The following is an 18726-nucleotide window of genomic DNA, read 5'->3' on the forward strand; positions in this document are numbered from 1 at the left end:
GTTGTAAAGCATGTTAAATTCCTTACCCCAGAGGACGACGTGAAACATCCAGTTATGCTGTGTGATGTTTAAAGGCCTGGCTATTGAGAGACTAAACTGTGCCAGTCCGCTTTTTAGCAAATTCTGCAAGATCAGCTAATAGGATCTTAAGAGTATTTAGAGTATAATAATGCTACCTTGTGTGGTTTTGAGATTTTTATTTTTAGGCCAGGGAACCTAAGGATATCTTGAACAGAGGCCATTAAGAGGTCTGCCAAGGCTATGGATTTAAAGCCCTGGGGATTCTCCATTGCCCCTAGCTGCTGTGTTTTAACAGCAAAGTTATACATTTTCACATTTTTAAAAAACTATCGACAATGCTGCTTTATGTTTTATCTGAATTTGACACACTTCCAGAGAGAAGATCTCTAATTTGACTGATGAGTGCATCCAGTGTCACTTTCATGACAACTCATTTACAGAAAGAAAAGCTGTTCAGCAAGGGTGTCTCTCAGATCTGGAAGGAAATGTCCCCAACGTTCCAGTGCAAGAGGGAGAAGTTGCTGTTAGATGACTTGCACAGGATGTGGCGGCTAGGACTTTCCGGGTAATGAACCGGAAATGCAAAAGGAAGAAAACGGTTTGAAATACATTGGCCATTTTATAACACACTTCGGGGACTTATTTTCTGATTTTAGTGGAAGCCAGAAGTTGAAGAACATGGAGATTTGGCAGACGTCTGACCCAATGACCCTGACCCCCAAACATAACCTTTAGTTCTGTAACGGAAGTATTTAGATCTATTAAGGGTTTTTTTTTTTTTTTTAAGATTTTATTTTATTATTTGACAGAGAGAGCGAGAGCGCACAAACGGTGGAAGAGGGAAGCTGGGGAGGGTAGAAGGAGAGGGAGAAGCAGGCTCTCCGCCAAGCAGGGAGCCGGATGCAGGGCTCGGTCTCAGGACCCGAGCTGCGATCATGACCCGAGCTGAAGGCAGACGCTCAACCAACTGAGCCAATATTCATTTGGATCATAAATAAGAGAATTCAAGAAAGAAAAACGTGGAGCTCACCACAGTGTTCAGCATAAACCTCAGTCTGGAACTGATTTTGGGGTGCACGGCTAAGTGCCCACCGAGGTCATGGCACGGGGGCTCTGTCCCCGGGGGACTTAGGCTTTAGTCACCTTTACAGAAAAACCAATAGGAATATCCTTACAGGTGTGGCAACTGCCGAACTTTCTTCCTTAAACACTTTCCTTCTCCTTGACCCGAGTAAAGAATATGGACAGCATCGGTGTCGAATGATGGTCTCTGAGTCACACATACTCCGTTTGTCCAGGCTAAAGTCTGCGTCAGGAAAGTTAACTGTGGCTTTTCTCTTGTGATAATAGAAGAGATAAAGAGATAATTTACAAAGCTCCCTCCTGAAAAGTTGAAAGCATTTTATGCAAACTGTTAACCGAATTCTCCCAGTGACCTTTACACTGTGGGCAGACTCCAGTTTCTGGGATCTGGGATTTTTTCACCAGTTTTATTCCTACTTGCCACTCTCTGAGGGAAATAGGAGGACCGCTCTTTTCTGAATGAGGAAAAGGGGGCCTAGAGAGCTGTGCCGGAGAAGATAAAATACTGGGAAGGCTTCAAGTTCAGCTCCGTCTGATGCCCAATTCTCTCCCTTCGCTTGGCACCTTCGCATATGACTTCGCAATCACCGCTTCTGTTTTCCCTCCAGAAGAGTTAGGAAAATTAAGGCGTGGAAGAGTTTAAGTATTTATTTGTATTATTTGTATATATATTTCGTATTATTCGTATTATTCGTATATATATTTCGTTTCCCCGTATTTCCTTCTGTGATCCTTTGATCGGCCCATTATAGCTAAATGAAGGCCCCGCGGACCGCGAGACGCCGACACAACATGCGGAGTTGTCGGCAGGTAGGAGAAAATCCGAGTGAGACGCATCAGCTGCAGAAGCTGTGAAGCACCAAGTGAACCAGGTTCAAGTGAACCAAGTGAACCGAGAACTTGATCATTAAGTGAAAGGTGATGAAAGTCCTCCTGAGGGACCATCGGTCAGAGCAGAGGTCAAGAGCTAAGTCTTGACTGGAGAGACTGATCGTAGATTCTCAAAGGGTCGAGAGGGCAAGTGAGAGGCCTGAGATTGGAAGCTTTATTTGAGCCAATTGTCCCTGGCACAGGGCTTGTGACCTGGGAGACCAGGTTGCCGGCCTGTCCCACGTTCGTGTGATTGATAGGATTGTCAAGTAGAGAAGGGAAGACCGCGTATTCGTGACTGTTGCTGTGTTACTGATCACCACAAACTACAAGTTATAACCATATCTGTTGATGGTTCTGTAGGTCCCAAGTCTGGGTGGCCCGAGGTCTGCTCTGGTCAGGGTCTCACAGAGCTGAAGTCAAGGTGCTGAGGGGGCTCGGCTCCTGTCTGGAGGCCCTGGGGAAGAATCCACTGCCGAGCTCACACCTGTTGTTGGCAGAACTCCCCATTTCTTTGATAGCTGTCAGCCGAGTCCCTTCTGTCTCCCTGGTGGTCCCCCGTATTCCTTCTTAAGTGGCCAAATCCACTCCCAGAGTACAACAGCACACGGGGTCTTTTGCACACACGTGACGTCTCTAAATTCCTCTACTGCCATCAGGTGGAAACAGCTTTCTCTTTCAAGGGCCTGTGTGCTCAGGTCAGCCCATCTGGGTCATCTCCCCGCCCCGACGTCACCGTGCTGTGTCTCAGTGCAGTCAGGTGTGCAAACACTCATGTCCGTGGGTCCCGGGAATTAGGGCAGACATCTTCGGGCTGCCCTTTTCGAAATTCTGCCTATCTCGGAAAGTGATAAAGATAGCCAGCTGTTGCCTTGCTCCTTCGTGAGTCACGTTGCCTGGGACGACAACAGCTTCGTGGACAGGCGGTCCACTCTCCCCCAGGGTTAAAGGGCAAAGGAGAAGCGCCCCGGCTTTTCCTGACTCCCGCCCCTTGCTTCTTCCTGCAAGGAAATCTGTGACTTCCGGCCTTCTTTTCTCTCTGGGACCCCCTCGTGCATGGTGGTGCCAAGAAACCCCGGAGGGCCGATGACCCATCAGTTTGGAGCAACTTCGGGTCATTGAGAAGAGGCGTCCTGGAGGCCCAGGTGGCGCCAGAGGGCAGCACAGAGCAAGAGCCTTGCAGAGATGGTCTCTTCCTCTGTCTTCAGAGCATCTTCTCGCCTAGCATGTGCCTCCTGAGCCAGCCCCCAGTGAGTCTCCAGTGAGAACTTGGCAGATACAACAGGTGCCAGCCATGGGCTCATCACCAAAAAAAGAAAAAAAAAAATCATCGTGGTAGATCTGCTTCTTGGAACCTTGGTTTCTCCCAACTGGGGAATGGGCTGGGATTCATTCAAGGATGAGACACTGAAATGGAAAAACTCATCCTTTGGGTTGCCGTGATGTAAAGGCCACTGTTTACAAGTCCACTGTTTCACAAACTGTTTTCATACTTGATCCTTCGAGGAGCCTTTCCGAGCCCCGTTCCCTAGTTGCCCTCCCCCCCCCCCCCATGAAATGTTACGACAACCACCGAACTGTATATTTATGTCTATTTCTGCTTTGTAGATAACCAACGGTAAGATTTTTTGGCCACTAAAAACTAATTATTTCACCATTGGGGGCAATATTACCCTCATTGACGATGCACGCTGTGAGTGGAGAAAGAAATAGCTCACATTTTACTATTAAACGTGCAGCTCGCATGATCTATTTGATTTCACGGCTGGCAGAAATACTTCGGTTGTACTAAAAGGTACTTACGATTAATCCCGAGAAATCACAAGAGTCCTTGAACATGAAAAATCACCCAATATATTATATTTAAAATAACAATTTGCAAAACAAAATGTGAAGTATGATCCCATTTTTGTGGCTAAGATGATAGAAAAATGTCTAGAAAGATCAGCCTACTGAATGCTGCTTCTTAGTGGTCAGATTCTTCAGACATTTTGCTTTGAGGGAATGTTATAAATGAGCACATATTATAATTGCAGCAAGAAAAATACTGTTAGAAAAGTTAACCAATCATCTCTCTCTCTCTCTCTCTCTCTCTCTCTTCTTTTTGGCCTTCAACATTTAAGATTAATAGGCAGTGTAAACTCCATCATTCATGTGTAGCGAAAGGAGAAACATGTTGTATGGTCCATTCATGATTCCTTTCGATCTCTGGGGGGCTTCAGACCTGAAGGTTTACTGTTGCATTCTTAATTCTCGTCGAGCACATGTACATTATTTTCTGCAAAGAAATACCACCTACTAAAGAGTGTTTCTTCTCTTCTAGCAAGGTTTCGGTGTCCCCAGAGCCCCCTTAGTCCTGTTGACTTTGGATATTTCGGGAGTTACTGTAGGTTTAACTGTGGTGAGTCTTTAAGCCCTCTTTTGAAATTCACAGACTGCCTCTAATCTTAGAAAAATGTCAGGTTACACTTTTGAGAGGTTTGGGAACTTGACGTTTTGTAGCCCAGTTGGGGTGTAGGCTGCTTCCATTCTTAGCACCTTGTTCCAATTTACGTCAGAGGGAATGATATACAGGTCAGGGCCGAGAGCAGCTTATAATTAATGGGGTGGACAAGTGGATTTTTAGTGTTTCATAAAATAAAATGGAAATCACATGTGCCTGGAACTGTTGTGTGTTTTTAAATATTTACATTTATTCTAGTAAACATTATTTATAACTGATGTGTTTCTCCTGTGAACTTACTACCTGCGAGGTCACAACCCATTGTTCACTGAGTAAAAACGAGGGCTGACAAGCTTGTTATATTAAAAAAGAAAAGAAGAAAAAGAAGAAGAAGAAACAAGAGAGTACTTGGGGAGATACTGGTGAGTGAACTCATGGAAGTAATCCAGTCTTAGAGTTTTCTCCTAATTTTCTCTTGTGTTTAAAGCACCCACTTGCCAATATGATCCAGATGTCAGTCCTTCTAAGGGAGACAGGGGAGTGCTTGGCTTGGGAGATTCCTGAATGGTTCCTGGTAAAGATGCATGCCCAAGCTTAACTATTCGTTGGTTTGGTTTTTTATTTGTTTGTTTCTTTGTTTTTAAAGATTTTAATTATTAATTTGAGAGAGAGCAAGAGTGAGCGAGGGAGCATGAGCAGAGGGAGGGCCAGAGAGAGACGGAGAGAGAGCATCTCAAGCAGTCTCCACAACCAGCAAAGAGCCCGACGTGGGGCTCGATCCCACAACCCCGACACCATGACCTAAGCCAAAGTCAGACACTTAACTGACGGAGCCACCCAGGTGCCCCTGTTTGTTTGCTTTTTAATGAAAGTTCAGGAGGAGTCGAGGCACTTGTCAGAATCCACAGTGTTCAAATTTTCTTTACATTCATCAGGAATGTCCACTTCTTGTGCTATAACAGTACCATGTTGCTGAGGAAAGCAACCTTCACAAGTCCCAAAAAGCCACCTTCAGAGCTGGGCTCTGCTTTGTGCCGGCTGCGCAGCCTGGGCTGGAAGCTCGAGCTCTGAGCCTCAGCCACTCAGCCGCAGGATGGACAACACGAAACCGTAAAATCTTTAAAAAAAAAAAAAAAGGAAACTCCAAGGAAGCTTTCTGTAAGTTGCATTACATGTTCAACATCTGGGTGTTAGGTGTGTTATTGCAAGCTTTAGTCTTGCCTCCAAGGCCCCCAACTTCCCCCAAGTGAGTGTTGTTTCCATTAAGTCAGCTATTGCTTTGATAGGCATGTTGTGTTTTGTGCAGTGAAGAGTCAGGGTAGCGCGCTGTCGCTCAGGGCGTGAGAGTTAACCGAGTCGTACAGCAGGAGCCCTGTTGGCTCTTTTCTAAGGAAGCTATTTCGGGCTTGAACGGGAAGGCAGCTTCCAGAACTAGCAGGTAACAATCTGTAGTACTTCCCGATCTGCTTCTGCAAATGAGCCAGAACCGTATTTGGGCCGTTCTGGATGGGATGGGGCTACTTGCCCAGACCTTTGGCCAAGGATGTCCCATCCACCCACCTGGAAATTACCGCGGCTGACAGAGGTCGGAGGCAAAGCACCCTTGGGTCCCTTACACTGCTTTTGAGTGTCTCACTTTAGAAAGTCTCTGCGGAACTCTCCAACGTATCAGGTCTGCTGTGTTCCCCAAGGGGGTCCCTAGGAAAAATGAAAGTGTCTATGCTTTGTGTGTCATTATCCTTCTTTGGGGCAAACCTGTTGAAGATACTGAGAAAAGAACAGAAACAGACAGGACCGAGAGAAGGATGAAATGAGCAAGAGGAAAACCCCACTGATGACGGGCAAGGTCTAGACTGAGTTGTAAATTCTGAGACTTAAAACATACACTCAGTACATGTATCCTCGATATATGCTCATCACGTTTGTGCCCAAGACATATTAGTTGATCGGATTAATACCTAAGGGGATATATTTATGCCTTACATTGAAGTCCGATTTTTACTGTGTGACAACTGCGTCATTTTCAAAACAGTCACTGTCTAGAAACACTTGACGCTGCAAATTTGGTATCCTTAGTTTACCGATAAGGAGATCTCATCTAGGTCCGTAAGTGAACTCTGGCTGATCCCTTCACTTTCATTTAATCCTTTATGGAAATCCTTATGAAAATCCTGCCGTGTGCCCAGTAGCTATCAGAGTTCCTGGCAAATGATTAGATTTCAGTAGGCTTGAAAGCTGCTTGAAAGCAGCCCTAGTGCTGCTTTGAGGAGGAGTGCATTGTAACGCCCCTTGCCACTCTGCGTCCCCCTCCTACCCCCGCCAAAAGAGGTGTGTTGGAGAGAGAGAGAGACAGAGACATTCTACTTAGATTCTACTTACGGAGCAAAAAGCTCGGTCTTATCTTTGCATGTACATGGCTTGGTATTTAGAATGGGAAATGATCTTAGCTGACGTTTTTCCAAACTCCTGCCCAGTGCAAGAATTCGTTCTACAGTAGTCTTCACCCAACAATAATACCGGTACTGAGTCAAAGTATTGCCCAACAGTAAGAGCCTTCCAGTCTCTTTGGTGGCCCAGTGTCAAGTTCTGTGACGGTGAACTTGCTGTGGCCCCATTGTGGAAGGAGGACATTTGGGGCCAATTCGGAGCTGCCATCATATTCTACTACGAAACCTAAATCCTAGTGCTTTCTTAGTGAGTTTAAATAGATACATCAACGGAACGTACGTGGTCTTTAATTTGCATCAGTAAAATCGACGGGAAGCGCTGTGTTAAAATTATTCACTATGGACTTTTACCTAGCAGGTATACAAAGGATTTTTAAAGTCAGCTTCTTTGAACACACAACCATCCTAAACCTTTAGCTTACCTGAATTTTGCCAAAAGAGTCCGACCTCTCTGTTAACCCGTTTCCTACACTACCCGTAACCAAGAGATTGTGGAAGGCAAGGAAGCAGGCAGTATCACGGGTTCATTTAAAAATTAGTGGTCATGGGGACACCTGGGTGGCTCAGTTGGTTAAGCAGCTGCCTTCGGCTCAGGTCATGATCCCAGCGGCCTGGGATCGAGTCCCACATCGGGCTCCTTGCTTGGCGGGGAGCCTGCTTCTCCCTCTGCCTCTGCCTGCCACTCTGTCTGCCTGTGCTCGCTCTCGCTTCTCTCTCTATGACAAATAAGTAAATAAATAAAACTTAAAAAAAAAATTAGTGGTCATGGAGACTTACAGTCAAGCCAATCTCTGAACTCCCCTCTTCTTAAGATGAAAAGAAAGAAGATCTTTATAGTGATGATCTCAAGAAACAAAATTTGGGAAATTACCTAAGAACCTTTACATTCACCCCATTATGTGGTTTGTAGTTAGGCAAGTAAAACGGGGCTCAGGCATTTTAGGGACGTTCTCAACAAGGATTAAAAAAAAAAAAAAAGGTTTTCTATTTGAGGTTCAGTTAACCAGAAAATTAAATTAACCAGAACTCTCTCATTTTCAGAGAATTGCAATCAATTCACATTTGATTGTACTTGTATTATAATCTTCGTTCTTACGCAGGAATGAATTCCACTTTCTGCCTTATTTTTTGGAGAGTGCTTAGCACAATAACACCTTGGATGAGCAGGACAGAAGTGACTCTTTTTAGATTTAAATTACAACTTTCTCTCTCTCTCTCAACGAGAATTTAAAGAGAGAGAAGGAGAGAGAGGGAGACTGAGCTTGGTGGCAGACGTGTTTACGTTTAAAGAAATCTGAGTAGTTAATGGCCTCACTGTGATTGGACTTCCAGCTTCCTCTTTCAAGGACTCTTTTCCCCTTTCAAACCTGCCATTTAGAACTGAGGAGTAGTTTCCTCGAAATAGAACAATGCTTTCTCCTCTGCTTCTCAAAGTAGTTCACAGAAGGAAATTCATCGTGGTAAAAATAATTTAATAAGTGAAATTATAATGCGTTGCTAAAGATAACCAGGAAGTGAGGAGCAAAACCCCAAATACCAGAGAGGCCAGATGGTCTATTTTTTTTTTTTTTTTTTTTTTTTTTAGTGCAGTTGCTAAGCAGGAAATTTTGCTTGATTAAGAAGGCACTGGTGTCGATTTTCATTAAGCGGTTTTGAGAGCCATTTTTTAATGGAGATACACACACACAGCACACACAGTGTTCATTCAACCAGCTGATCACGTGGGCCATTGTAAGCGAACCTCTGCTGATGAGAATGTGAAGTTTGAATGATAAAGAAGTAGATGGGTTCCCAGTCTCAGCCTTGAGAGAACCTGGAATCCGCCCTCCGGCCTACAAACTCCCCGTCATTACCGTGTCCATCCTATTGTTGTAGGGTCTGGTGTTTTGTTTTGTTTTCTTTTGATAACCCAGAATGGAAGAAAGGCTGTGTACCACAGTGGCTAACTGGGGCTTTGTGAGATACGGGTAGACTCGGCAGAAAATAGAGGTTTTGGAGTTCAACACTCCAGGGGGCTAATGTGCATAAAGGACCTGAGTTTAATCCTCGGAGCTGCCAGTCTGCATCACCGTGCAGAAGCACCCATGCAAAGAATTGCTTTGTGGATGCTGATAGGCGGGGGCGGGCTGGGCGATCAGAGCGCCCCTATTTGGACCATGATGTTTTGGCAGTTGGTGGCTCGGGCACAACAAAGCTCCCTTCTGGGAAGTCACCCTGCCGCAGTCCTGCCCCCTTTGCCCAGCGCCCCAGGAGAAGGGCATTTCCCACTCTGAGGGCGACAATGAATGGCGTTGGGGAACGGAATATTTGCATCCATTTACAAGAGCAAGCCGCTTGGAGGAGTTTGTAAGAGAAAGAACAGACTCAGACAACCTGCAGAACGGTTCAGCAGAGCGGCCTGAATCAGGTGTCTGTTGATTTCCATTAGGACCAGCTAAAGGAGCTCCATAACGAGGGCTGACCGGCAGTCTTCACCGCAAGGATGAGAGAGCAGACATTAAGAAGTGGGTTTTTGTTTTTTTTTCCAAACATAAAATGCTTTCTCCCATAATTGTGATGCTTTTTCCAATTCACATCCATACGCATTATCAAAATAAATACATCTCCACTTCGAGGCGGCTCAGCCACCTTGACAGCTCACTGTTCTTAAAGCTAGGTTTTTTTTCCCTAAGTGAATTTTGATGCCCTAGGTTGTATCTCAAGTACTGAGCTTTTCAATTCCCCCTTCACTTATGTTAAAAAAAAGCCAGCCTTTTTTTTCTTATATAATTCGACTCAAGGAGAGAATAAAATGCACAAGATAAAGTGCACGCTCATTGGCTGAAAATAAAACTCTTTTCCTTTACGGCTAAAGTAATCCCAAACACCAAACAAATAAGAAACTGGAGCTGCACGACAAAAAACAAATCTTTGCGTCGGGTCTCCGAGATCATACCTTTGGATATTAATTCCAAGGGAATGTCTTGATTTCCGGTTTTATCAATTACCGTGTAATTTCTCTCCAAGTTACAATGGGAAACATTTGGGTAATGCAAGAGAAATCTCTCAGAGGTTAGCCTGCCTTGATTGAGAGTGTTTTTAGGAAGACACCAGAAGCCTCCCAGCCTTTGTGGGATTGGTTTTCATACGATTACAGGTATTTTTTTTTTTCTTTTTACTATTTTTTTTCTCGAGATTTGTCAAGCCTCCAGTGAAACATTTGCAATCTTGGTTTTCAGACCGATGGTCTTTGGGCAGGGATTAACTTGCTCTCCGAGAACTTCTCTTGTCATAACATGCACTCTGCCTGCCCTCCTGTCTTTTCCTAAACCTGCTTACTGGTTTCACTGTGGGGTGGCTGACACCCGCCACCAAGACTTCCCAGACCCATCCCTCAGCCTCTGCTGAGCCGCAGTGGCCACTCGTTACTCCCATGATTCCTGCCGATTCCTGCCGGGGTGTGTCTCCCTTCCAGCCCTTTGAAGAGACCGGCTCTAGAAATCACGCCATTTTACCTAGCTAAAGGAGCTCCATAACGAGGGCTGACCGGCAGTCTTCACCGCAAGGATGAGAGAGCAGACATTAAGAAGTGGGTTTTTGATTTCTTTCTTTTGAGATACCTTTTGTTATTGTCATTGTCAGTGAGACTTCAGCAGAGCTCCCAGGCTGGGGGCTTTCCTAGTTTCCCTACTTCTTTGACCCTCCAGGCGTGCAGCCCTGTCTGTACCTGTTCGTGAAGCCCCACGCTGTTAACCCACCACTTTCCCTTCCTGAAATTTCTTCTAGAGAGGCCAAAGCAAAAACCAATGATTCTTGAAATGTCTATTAATTTCCTTCACACCCTTCCTGTGCCCTTAACTGCATGTCCATGGTTGCTTTCAACTTTGGGCTAATATCCTGCCATCAAACACTCAGACATGCGGGGAATTCTAAGTACCATAGTTCCTGTTTTTTTGGTCCACCATGTGATCGTGGCTTTTCTCTCAAACTTGATTGCTAAGATAAATAAAGAGGTCGCTGTTTTCCGATAACTTACCACTTTGTCTTTCTGTGTAAGGAATGGTAAATGTTGGATTTTAACCGTCCTTGAAAAAGAAATCATCCCTTAAGGAAATCTGTCACTGACCATTTAACAATTTGAGGAATAATCGAAACTCTGTGCCCAAATGCTGGAGAGTTTTAAACTGAAATTAAGACATTGTTTGCTTGTTTATTAGCAGAGGAACAAAGCCAAAATAGCAAGAGAGCCTGCGCAGGTATGAGTAGAAATGTCTTTGAGCTGAAGTAGATCTCGCCCGCCCTTCCATCCTCTATCGTGGCTTTCCTTTTGTTTCTTTCATTTTATGTCTGGTTCTTGGAAATGATGGTGTTTTCTCACCCACTTCCTGGTGCATTTTCTGTTTCCCTCATGGAAAGGTAAGCCCTCCCAGGGCAGACCTTCGTTCTCATAGTCATCCATGCATTCCCAGTGCCCAGAACAGGGCCTGGCACACAGCAAGACCTCAAAAAGACCCGTTGAATGAACAAATATTCGGCGAAATGACATTCTGGCTTTACTCCAAAAATAGTTCTAAAATTGAAAAAGAAAAAATGAAAAAAAAAAAAAAAAGGTGAGCTAAAAAAAGTCACCTTAACATACATATAGGATTTCTAATATCATAGAATTAACAAAACCAGCTTATACTCCCAAACTCTTAAAATAAATTTTGGTTAAGGGTGAAGGCTGATCCGGTACTAATGAGGAAGTCACTAAGGGCTCTGTTTACTGGGGCAGAATCTGGGGGTGGGGCATGCCTGCTCCCTGTGGCTTTCCGGGTCCATCACCTGATACTACAGCCTGGTGGGGATGAGGAGTGTGGGGCACTTTCTCGTGGGCTTTTACCTCCGGTCTTCTTCCGTGGATGGCTCAACGGTCGTTCAGTGTCAAGTCAACTGCCTCTGCCCTAACTACTGGGAAGCCCAGTGGTGATGTGATTTCTCGTGCCAGCTCTCCAGGAGGGGACAGGAGCTGTGTCTGTTGGGAAAGAATTCTCCAGGGACCTCTCACATTTCTGTACCTCTTGTGAGCTGAGGTGCTGATGGCTTTTGTTCCAGACCGTCTCTTCAAAGATATGTATTTGTATAGTAAACCGCTTGGAAGATTGAGATAGGCCATCTCCCTCCAGGGTAGAAAGCAGGTTTGTTTGCTGCCCATTATAATAAAGATAACTGCAGGGGCAAATGTCAGGCAGGTTTGCGTGTGTCCGTTGTAAAAGATCGGGTTTCCTAAGCTTGGGTTTCTCAGCTGTGTTGTAAATCCCCTGTGAATGAGGTGCACAACTGGGGCACTCTGTGGACTTGGGGGACAAGGAGAACTGACGTGAACACACGAAACACACCAGGCCTGCTGCGCTCCGACCAACAACATCCTTTGTCTCTGACTCGCGGGTCTCTTGTCTTCTGCCAAAATCCATGAAACTGGTAGGCTAACTGATTAGCTCACAAGTAGGAAAAATCTGAAACCCTTCACTGTTCTTGATAGTCTCACTGGTACCACCCATGCCAGGGTCTCTGATTTCCTGCAAAATCAAAAATTCTGGCAAACGATTCGTCTGGGACGGTAAGGAACAGAGAACGGAGGACTCTATCCAGGTCATGGTCGGAGACCCAGGGATAATGAAGCACGGCATGTTGATGGTTGGGAAATACAGCAGATTGCCTACATGAAGACAGTTATTTAAGAATAATTGACGTTAATAATAGAAATGCTGGTTTATTAGTCATATACTGTTTCATCGCGAAGACATTCCATGCATGTTATTAAAAAATACATGGATTGCTATCCTCCCCGCTCCCAAAAGCGGCTTGAAGAAGTTTCCAACAAAAAATACAGATCATTAATGTACTCAAAGAAGAGTAGGAAGAGGGTGTGGGAGCTACAATTTTGCTAGCGCTCTTCAAACTGCCTCACTTAACCCTCGGAAGACCCTTCGAGATTGCTCTTGTCACATTTTACAGATAAGGAAACTGTAGAAGACAGGAAGAGAATCTGTGAGTAGAAGATATGTCGAGTAGCTGGCTTCTCTCCTCCTTTGTCAGGAAATGGCAGAGCCGGGGTTTGAACTCGGGTTTATCTGGTTTCAAGGTACGTGTTTCTTGGCACGACACCACCCTGATGGTCTCACCCCAAAACTAGACCAAGGGTAGTTGGGCCAACTGAACTCAGGGCTTAACCCCACCTTTTCTGCCAGCGTATCCTAGAGAAAGCCCGATGAGATGCATTGTGTGGCAGAGGAAAGCCCACGAATTTCCCCTTCCTCTTTCAACAGAAGGAGAGGATGGGGAAAGAGAAGGAAGCAGGGCAGCGGGAGAACAGAGAAGAGGAAAGGGCGAGCCATTTTGGAGGCAGCACAAGACAGGATGTTTTCTTCGAAAGCTTTAGTTTAAAAGCTTAGGCTGCAGTAATGATCATTCTACCTCATAATGTGGGGAGTCCAATAAACCGTATGAACTCTGGCGGTCTCACCAAAAGAGTTGCCCTACTAGCAACTCAGCAGAATCTGCGTTAGAAGAAAACAAGTAGGTGCTAAGAGTGGCCTTGACCAAACCGATCTGTTAACGTTCCTGTGAGTTACGTGGTGGAGATGATGGTTTCTCAACAAAGAACCCATTTCATAGCTTCCCTGGGGGTTCCTGAAATCTCTCTTTAAAGGTTATATCTCAAGTGTAAGAGTAGGCTCTGCATGGGGAGAGATGTGCTTTTCTTTTTGTAAAAAAAATTCTGTTTCCTTCTAAACGTCCACTAAGTTAGCTGAGTTACTTAACAAAAAACAGTATCTTATTTCAGATGGGTCAAAATCAGATCCAGAAATGTCAAAAAGTGGATCATGGGTTGAAAAGTGAGTGATTTAATGTGATTTGAGAGCGGTTTTAATTTTATATGATACTTGGCGCATGTGTGTGTATGTGTTTTAATGATAACCTAATTTTACTGCCCCGGACTTTGAATCTTCTCAAAATAATTTTTGGTCAAATTTCTCCCAAGAAGCCTCCTGCCTGTGTTCTGCAAGGACACGCTGTTCCGAACCCGTCCTCAATATCCTGTTGTCGGGTGTCAGCCCTGTTGTCCTTTTCATTGCCATGTTCCCGTGTTCCCTTTCTCTCCTGTGGTGCTTTACAATAACAATTCAGAACAAAAGAGTCACTCCTCTTTCTGTCGCCTTCAAAAAAAGAAAAAAAAAAAAAAAAAAAAAAAAGACTTCGTCCCCCGACTGCAGGGCTTCAGTGATCACGGGAAACGTTTAGAGCAAGTTCTTCATAATAGTTAACTGGGAGTTGTGAATAAAGCTTACTTTTCTGTATTTTTTTAAGATTGTAATGTAGCTTCAGGGCATTGTGAACTTGAGGGTTTGTGTGTGGCCAGCTTTGAAGCCGAGAGAGAAAGCAATTTCCTTTGAGGAAAGGGGCCATCGTATTTGAGAGAATTTCCCAATCGGTCCATACAATAGGAATCGGCTACTATGTGATTGTCATTACTTGGTGAGTCATGGGACCGGAGTAGCTGTGCATGCCATGGAGCCGTTGAACGTCAGCCCTTCGGTGCTCAGAGAACAATGGCGGAATGCCACACTGGCCACCGTCAGCAGCTTTTATCGATGCATTTTTCTCCTGGTGGCTAAGTGTGAAGGAGAAAGTGTGCACCTTCTCGGCCTCCTAGAGGGGTACGGTATGAATGAAGTAAGAAAAAGTTTTCCCAGTTGGCAGGCGTTTCTCCAGGTGGGATCTTGCAACAATCCAGCCGAACCGGTCTGCCCTTCCGAGACTAGACCTCTTATGTCATTTTGCTATTTTCCAGGTAACCCTTTTCAGATATGAGTAGGCATTTGTGGGGAGTGTTAATATCTCAGTTATGTACAGGTTTCCATTTTGGTGCGGAGGAAGGAACGTTTCTCTTATGCAGGAGGGATTTGTGAACAGTGAATTCCGTCAGGTGTCCCGAGTCATTTTGCAAAGGTGCTTTTGTATATGGATACGTGTGTGTGTGGAGGTGTGTGCACATATACGTGTGCATATTTATGTAGGACTACGGAAGTCAGTTCCACTGTGGCCATACATGGGATTTTATATAGACATAGAGTAGTTCTTTAAAAACACTGTTTTAGATATTGTATTTATTCATTTGAGAGAGAGAGAGCACAAGCAGAGGAAGAGGCAGGTGGAGAGGGAGAAGCAGACTCTCTGCTGAGCAGGGAGCCCGATGCGGGACTCGATCCCAGGACCCTGGGATCATGGCCTGAGCCGAAGGCAGATGCTTAACTGTCTGAGGCCCCCACCCACCCAAGGCGTCCCGACATAGAGTGGTTCCACGAATGGGGAATGGGTACAGAATCAGAGGTGGCTTCCATTTCCACCAGCATCACAGTGGCGGTCCGCTCTCCAGGAAAGGCGATTTCGACTTCTGTTAGGAGACTGGGTGTCACAAGTACCTGCTGTCTTCCTCCTGTTTCGCATCCGCTATCACTGCCTTCAGCACCAAATTCTTGCCTGACACTTGGTACAGCATAGACTGGGGAGACATCAGTCATTTGCAATTGAATATAAAATAGGTTCCATTTGCCTTTAATGCTGGATTTTTTTTTTCTTTGCATCGACGGTAAAAGACATGAAATGTATTAGACCCTCTGATGGTGGGAAATCTCCTGTACAGGTTGTCAGATTAGGCTCTAGGGAAGATTTATAAAGGTGGTTGTTGTTTATCCTTCTCTTTTGTTTTTGAGGGGTGAAGTACGTGTTTGTGTACTGGTGTTTCAAATCTAGACATTCATGCTAATTTCCCCCCACAGCTCCAGAACACGGACAAGTTAGCCAAGTCTCACAGAAATTTTGACAATTTTAATGTTGTTTTAACAAAGCAGTGCTTTCACATATCATGATGGAAAAGTTTTTTCAAATTCTATTTGATGTATGCGTGTCTTTTCTGTGTTCAGTGAGGACTTCTTTGGGAAACCATCTGTATGTGAAATTGAGTAATCCCTTTGTTTATTGTTAGCAGACAAATGAACTTATGATTAAGGCAAGAGAGTATATGTTTGCATTTTTATGTCCAAACATGTGAAGCATGCTTTGGTCTACCGCAAGGTGTTGCAATGGCGTGACAGTGGGAGTCACGCCGTTCCCGCCAGGCGACGAGGAGGAGGCGGTCTTTGCCTCCTGCTCCCGCTTTAGCAAGAAGCTCTTACACACCTTTGGTGGGGGCCGGATGTCTGGGTTTGCACGTGAATTGTGCAGGTTTGCAATCAGCCTGTTTTTTTGTTTTGGTTTGATTTGGTTTTTTTACACTTTCCTGACAATTTCCTTTAGTTGCACTTTCTTGTCTTGCATGGTGATAAGCAACATCCTTGAGAGAACTACAGGGTAGGATTTTTTTTTTTTCCTTTTGGGAAGACTACTTCCTCTTCCTTTAGACAGTCAGTGTTTAAAAGATTACTTTCCATTCTTAATTCACTCTTTCTCTGCCATTCTGGAAGCTGAAATCTGGGACACCCATCACAGATTTGCTCTTAGGTGTATTTGTGGGCATCATACGCATACATAGACATATGTCTATATGATATGTTATATGCATGCGTAATATACACATGTATGTATGTGTGTATATGTATCGCTTCTGTGTGTGGAGCCATCTGTATGTATTTCATACACATCTATTTTCTTTTGTTTATCAGGATGATAGATTGCAATTTAGATCTCTATTTTGGGAAGAAACAAACAACCACTTTATTGTGTCTGTATGCGAGATCGTTCTTCTTGATGTAATGTTTAAAAAAAAAAACTCCTTCCAGGTATTGTATTTTAATTCAGAAGATCGACACAAAATAATCAGTATATTATTAAAAAAAAAAAACCCAACAACCTGGAATCTGGAGCATAGGGTGATCGTGTGCTTTGGAGGCCGCCAAAAGGACTGAAATGCAAGGGAGGTGGGCGCCCGTCGCTGACCCCGGGAACCGGACAGGACTCTCCCGTTGGCAGTATGGAAACCTGGCACCCAGCACTCAGCTGCGGGGCACTGACCCACTGCTGGTCCCCGTGAGCAAGGAGGGTATAGATCTCAGTGCCAAGTCATCTTTTTTATTTTTTTTGGGACTAGGCAGTGGGTATTAATCTGCCCCGAGCTGCCTTTTCATTTGGCTTGAGTCGAACGTTGAGTGGGCGAGGGCCCCGAGAAGCCCTCCCGGGCTCTCTGGAAAAGGCAGTTGGAAAGCAAGAGGGAGTTTTGATTCTTCAACTCGGCGAGCCTGGCGGGGTGGATGAGGTGGAGCTGGCCTTCCTGGAATTGTCGCGTCGATTTTCCTGTTGTGTTTCACTGTTGACGCTCTCACAGACACACAGGACCGCTCCGGCACTGCCTGCCACCCGCCATCTGGTCTCCGTGGCCTGTCTGTCATTTCGTGGGTCCCCATCCTCTGCTTACGGCGATGTTTCTTCAACAAGAACTAGGGTCCAGTCCTTTGGTGGGTATTCGAGACGATCTCTGTAAGAATCTGGAGAGATGCTAAGGGAACTAGTAAGGACAAGTGTGCTGTTTCCTGTTCTTAACCTATTTACTAGTCTTGTAGTGGGACCGACTGCATTCGTGAGACTGTCGAGTGGGTGTCTGTGCTGTGAAGGCAGAGTGGACTCGGGCCAGTTGGTCCTGGAGAAATCAGGATTGCTTTTTTGCATTGTCACTGGTGCCTTTTTTTTTTTTTTTCCTCGTCTGCATGTATAAATGAACTCCAGAAGGTGTATTTAAGCATTCTGTTAAGTAAATTTGGAAGACTGGGTTTCAATTAAAATAACCAGACAGTGTGACCTAGCTCCCATTTCTCCTTAATTTTTATCATTAAAGCCTTCATATCCCCAAAGACATCTGCTGTGCTTCCAAGTGATTCTTTTCAGGAATGTTCATTCCTTATTAATCAGGTTGCGTGGTCAAGAGAGTATGTGATTATTTTAAAGACTATCCTAGAGATCCAATTACTAAAAAACCGAGCACGTTATGGACAGATGTGGAAGTAGAGAGGAGGTTTTGCAAACGGCTTAATTCAATTTGTATGAATTCCACCAGGTGGGGGTTGGTGAAATTAAAAATCTTCCCTGCTTCTCACTTTTGGTATTAAGTGAAACCTTTTAACTTCCAGCACTCCTCAAAATAAAGAGGAAGTGGCAAGTTATTAAAAACGTGCATTGTATTAATTAGTTACTTTAAAACTTGAGGCTAGTGCCTCCGTGCTTATCTGCTTGTCACGTTTTGTTGTGGTGGTGGTGGTGGTTGTGGTGGTTTTTTCCCCAGTCAGTCCCTCTGGTCCCTTAAAATTCAGTTGGCAGAAATTCTTAGTCATCCGTTACTGATTAAGGGAACGAATCTGAGTGCTCTGACAGTCGGAGGTTAGCCACAGCACTGTTTCAGAAGCGTTGTCTGTAGAAAGTTACAGATCACTTTTGCACTTGTTCCTGCTAGTGTGTTATTTGTATTGTTGCTTTGAGAGCCACTTCGCAATTTGACTCCGCTCTGCCATACTTCGGTGTAGGAGGTAGCCTCTGTTGTGGCAGTCAATTTCCACTCTCTCAGAGTGCCACTAAATTCAGTGGGCTCTCCCTCTCCCCTCTGTGTCGCAGCTGTGGCCCTGTTTTACTGTGTATTTACTGACTCACCTGTGTCTCAGATCAGCCAGGGTGCTGATCGGTAAAATAACATTTGGGGAAGGTGTTTCTTCTGTGGCTTTTACAACTCAGAGCTAAATATTAACCCATGACCAAATATGCAGACATTGAGTACTTGTACTGTGTTATTTAAAATACTCTCTTTGTGGTGACCCTGTCTTGAGTAGAGTACCCAGTTTCTATTGTTTCTGCCTCATA

At 44.7% G+C, this 18726-nt stretch overlaps 1 protein-coding gene across 6 annotated transcripts in view; it reads left to right on the top strand.

Annotated features, from left to right (window-relative positions):
• Positions 1-18726, top strand: part of MID1 (midline 1) — a 343241-nt gene that overhangs the window by 210756 nt on the left and 113759 nt on the right. The window contains exon 1 of one of the 6 annotated variants that reach the window (XM_059386249.1): positions 17163-17336. The exons of the other annotated variants lie outside the window; for them this stretch is intronic. The gene's annotated coding sequence lies outside the window, so the exon portion shown is untranslated. Of the gene's footprint in view, positions 1-17162; positions 17337-18726 lie in introns of those variants that run through there. 6 annotated transcript variants of the gene reach the window in all.

This window comes from Mustela nigripes, chromosome X, assembly GCF_022355385.1.
Source record: "Mustela nigripes isolate SB6536 chromosome X, MUSNIG.SB6536, whole genome shotgun sequence".
In the NCBI taxonomy this organism is placed as follows: domain Eukaryota; kingdom Metazoa; phylum Chordata; class Mammalia; order Carnivora; family Mustelidae; genus Mustela; species Mustela nigripes.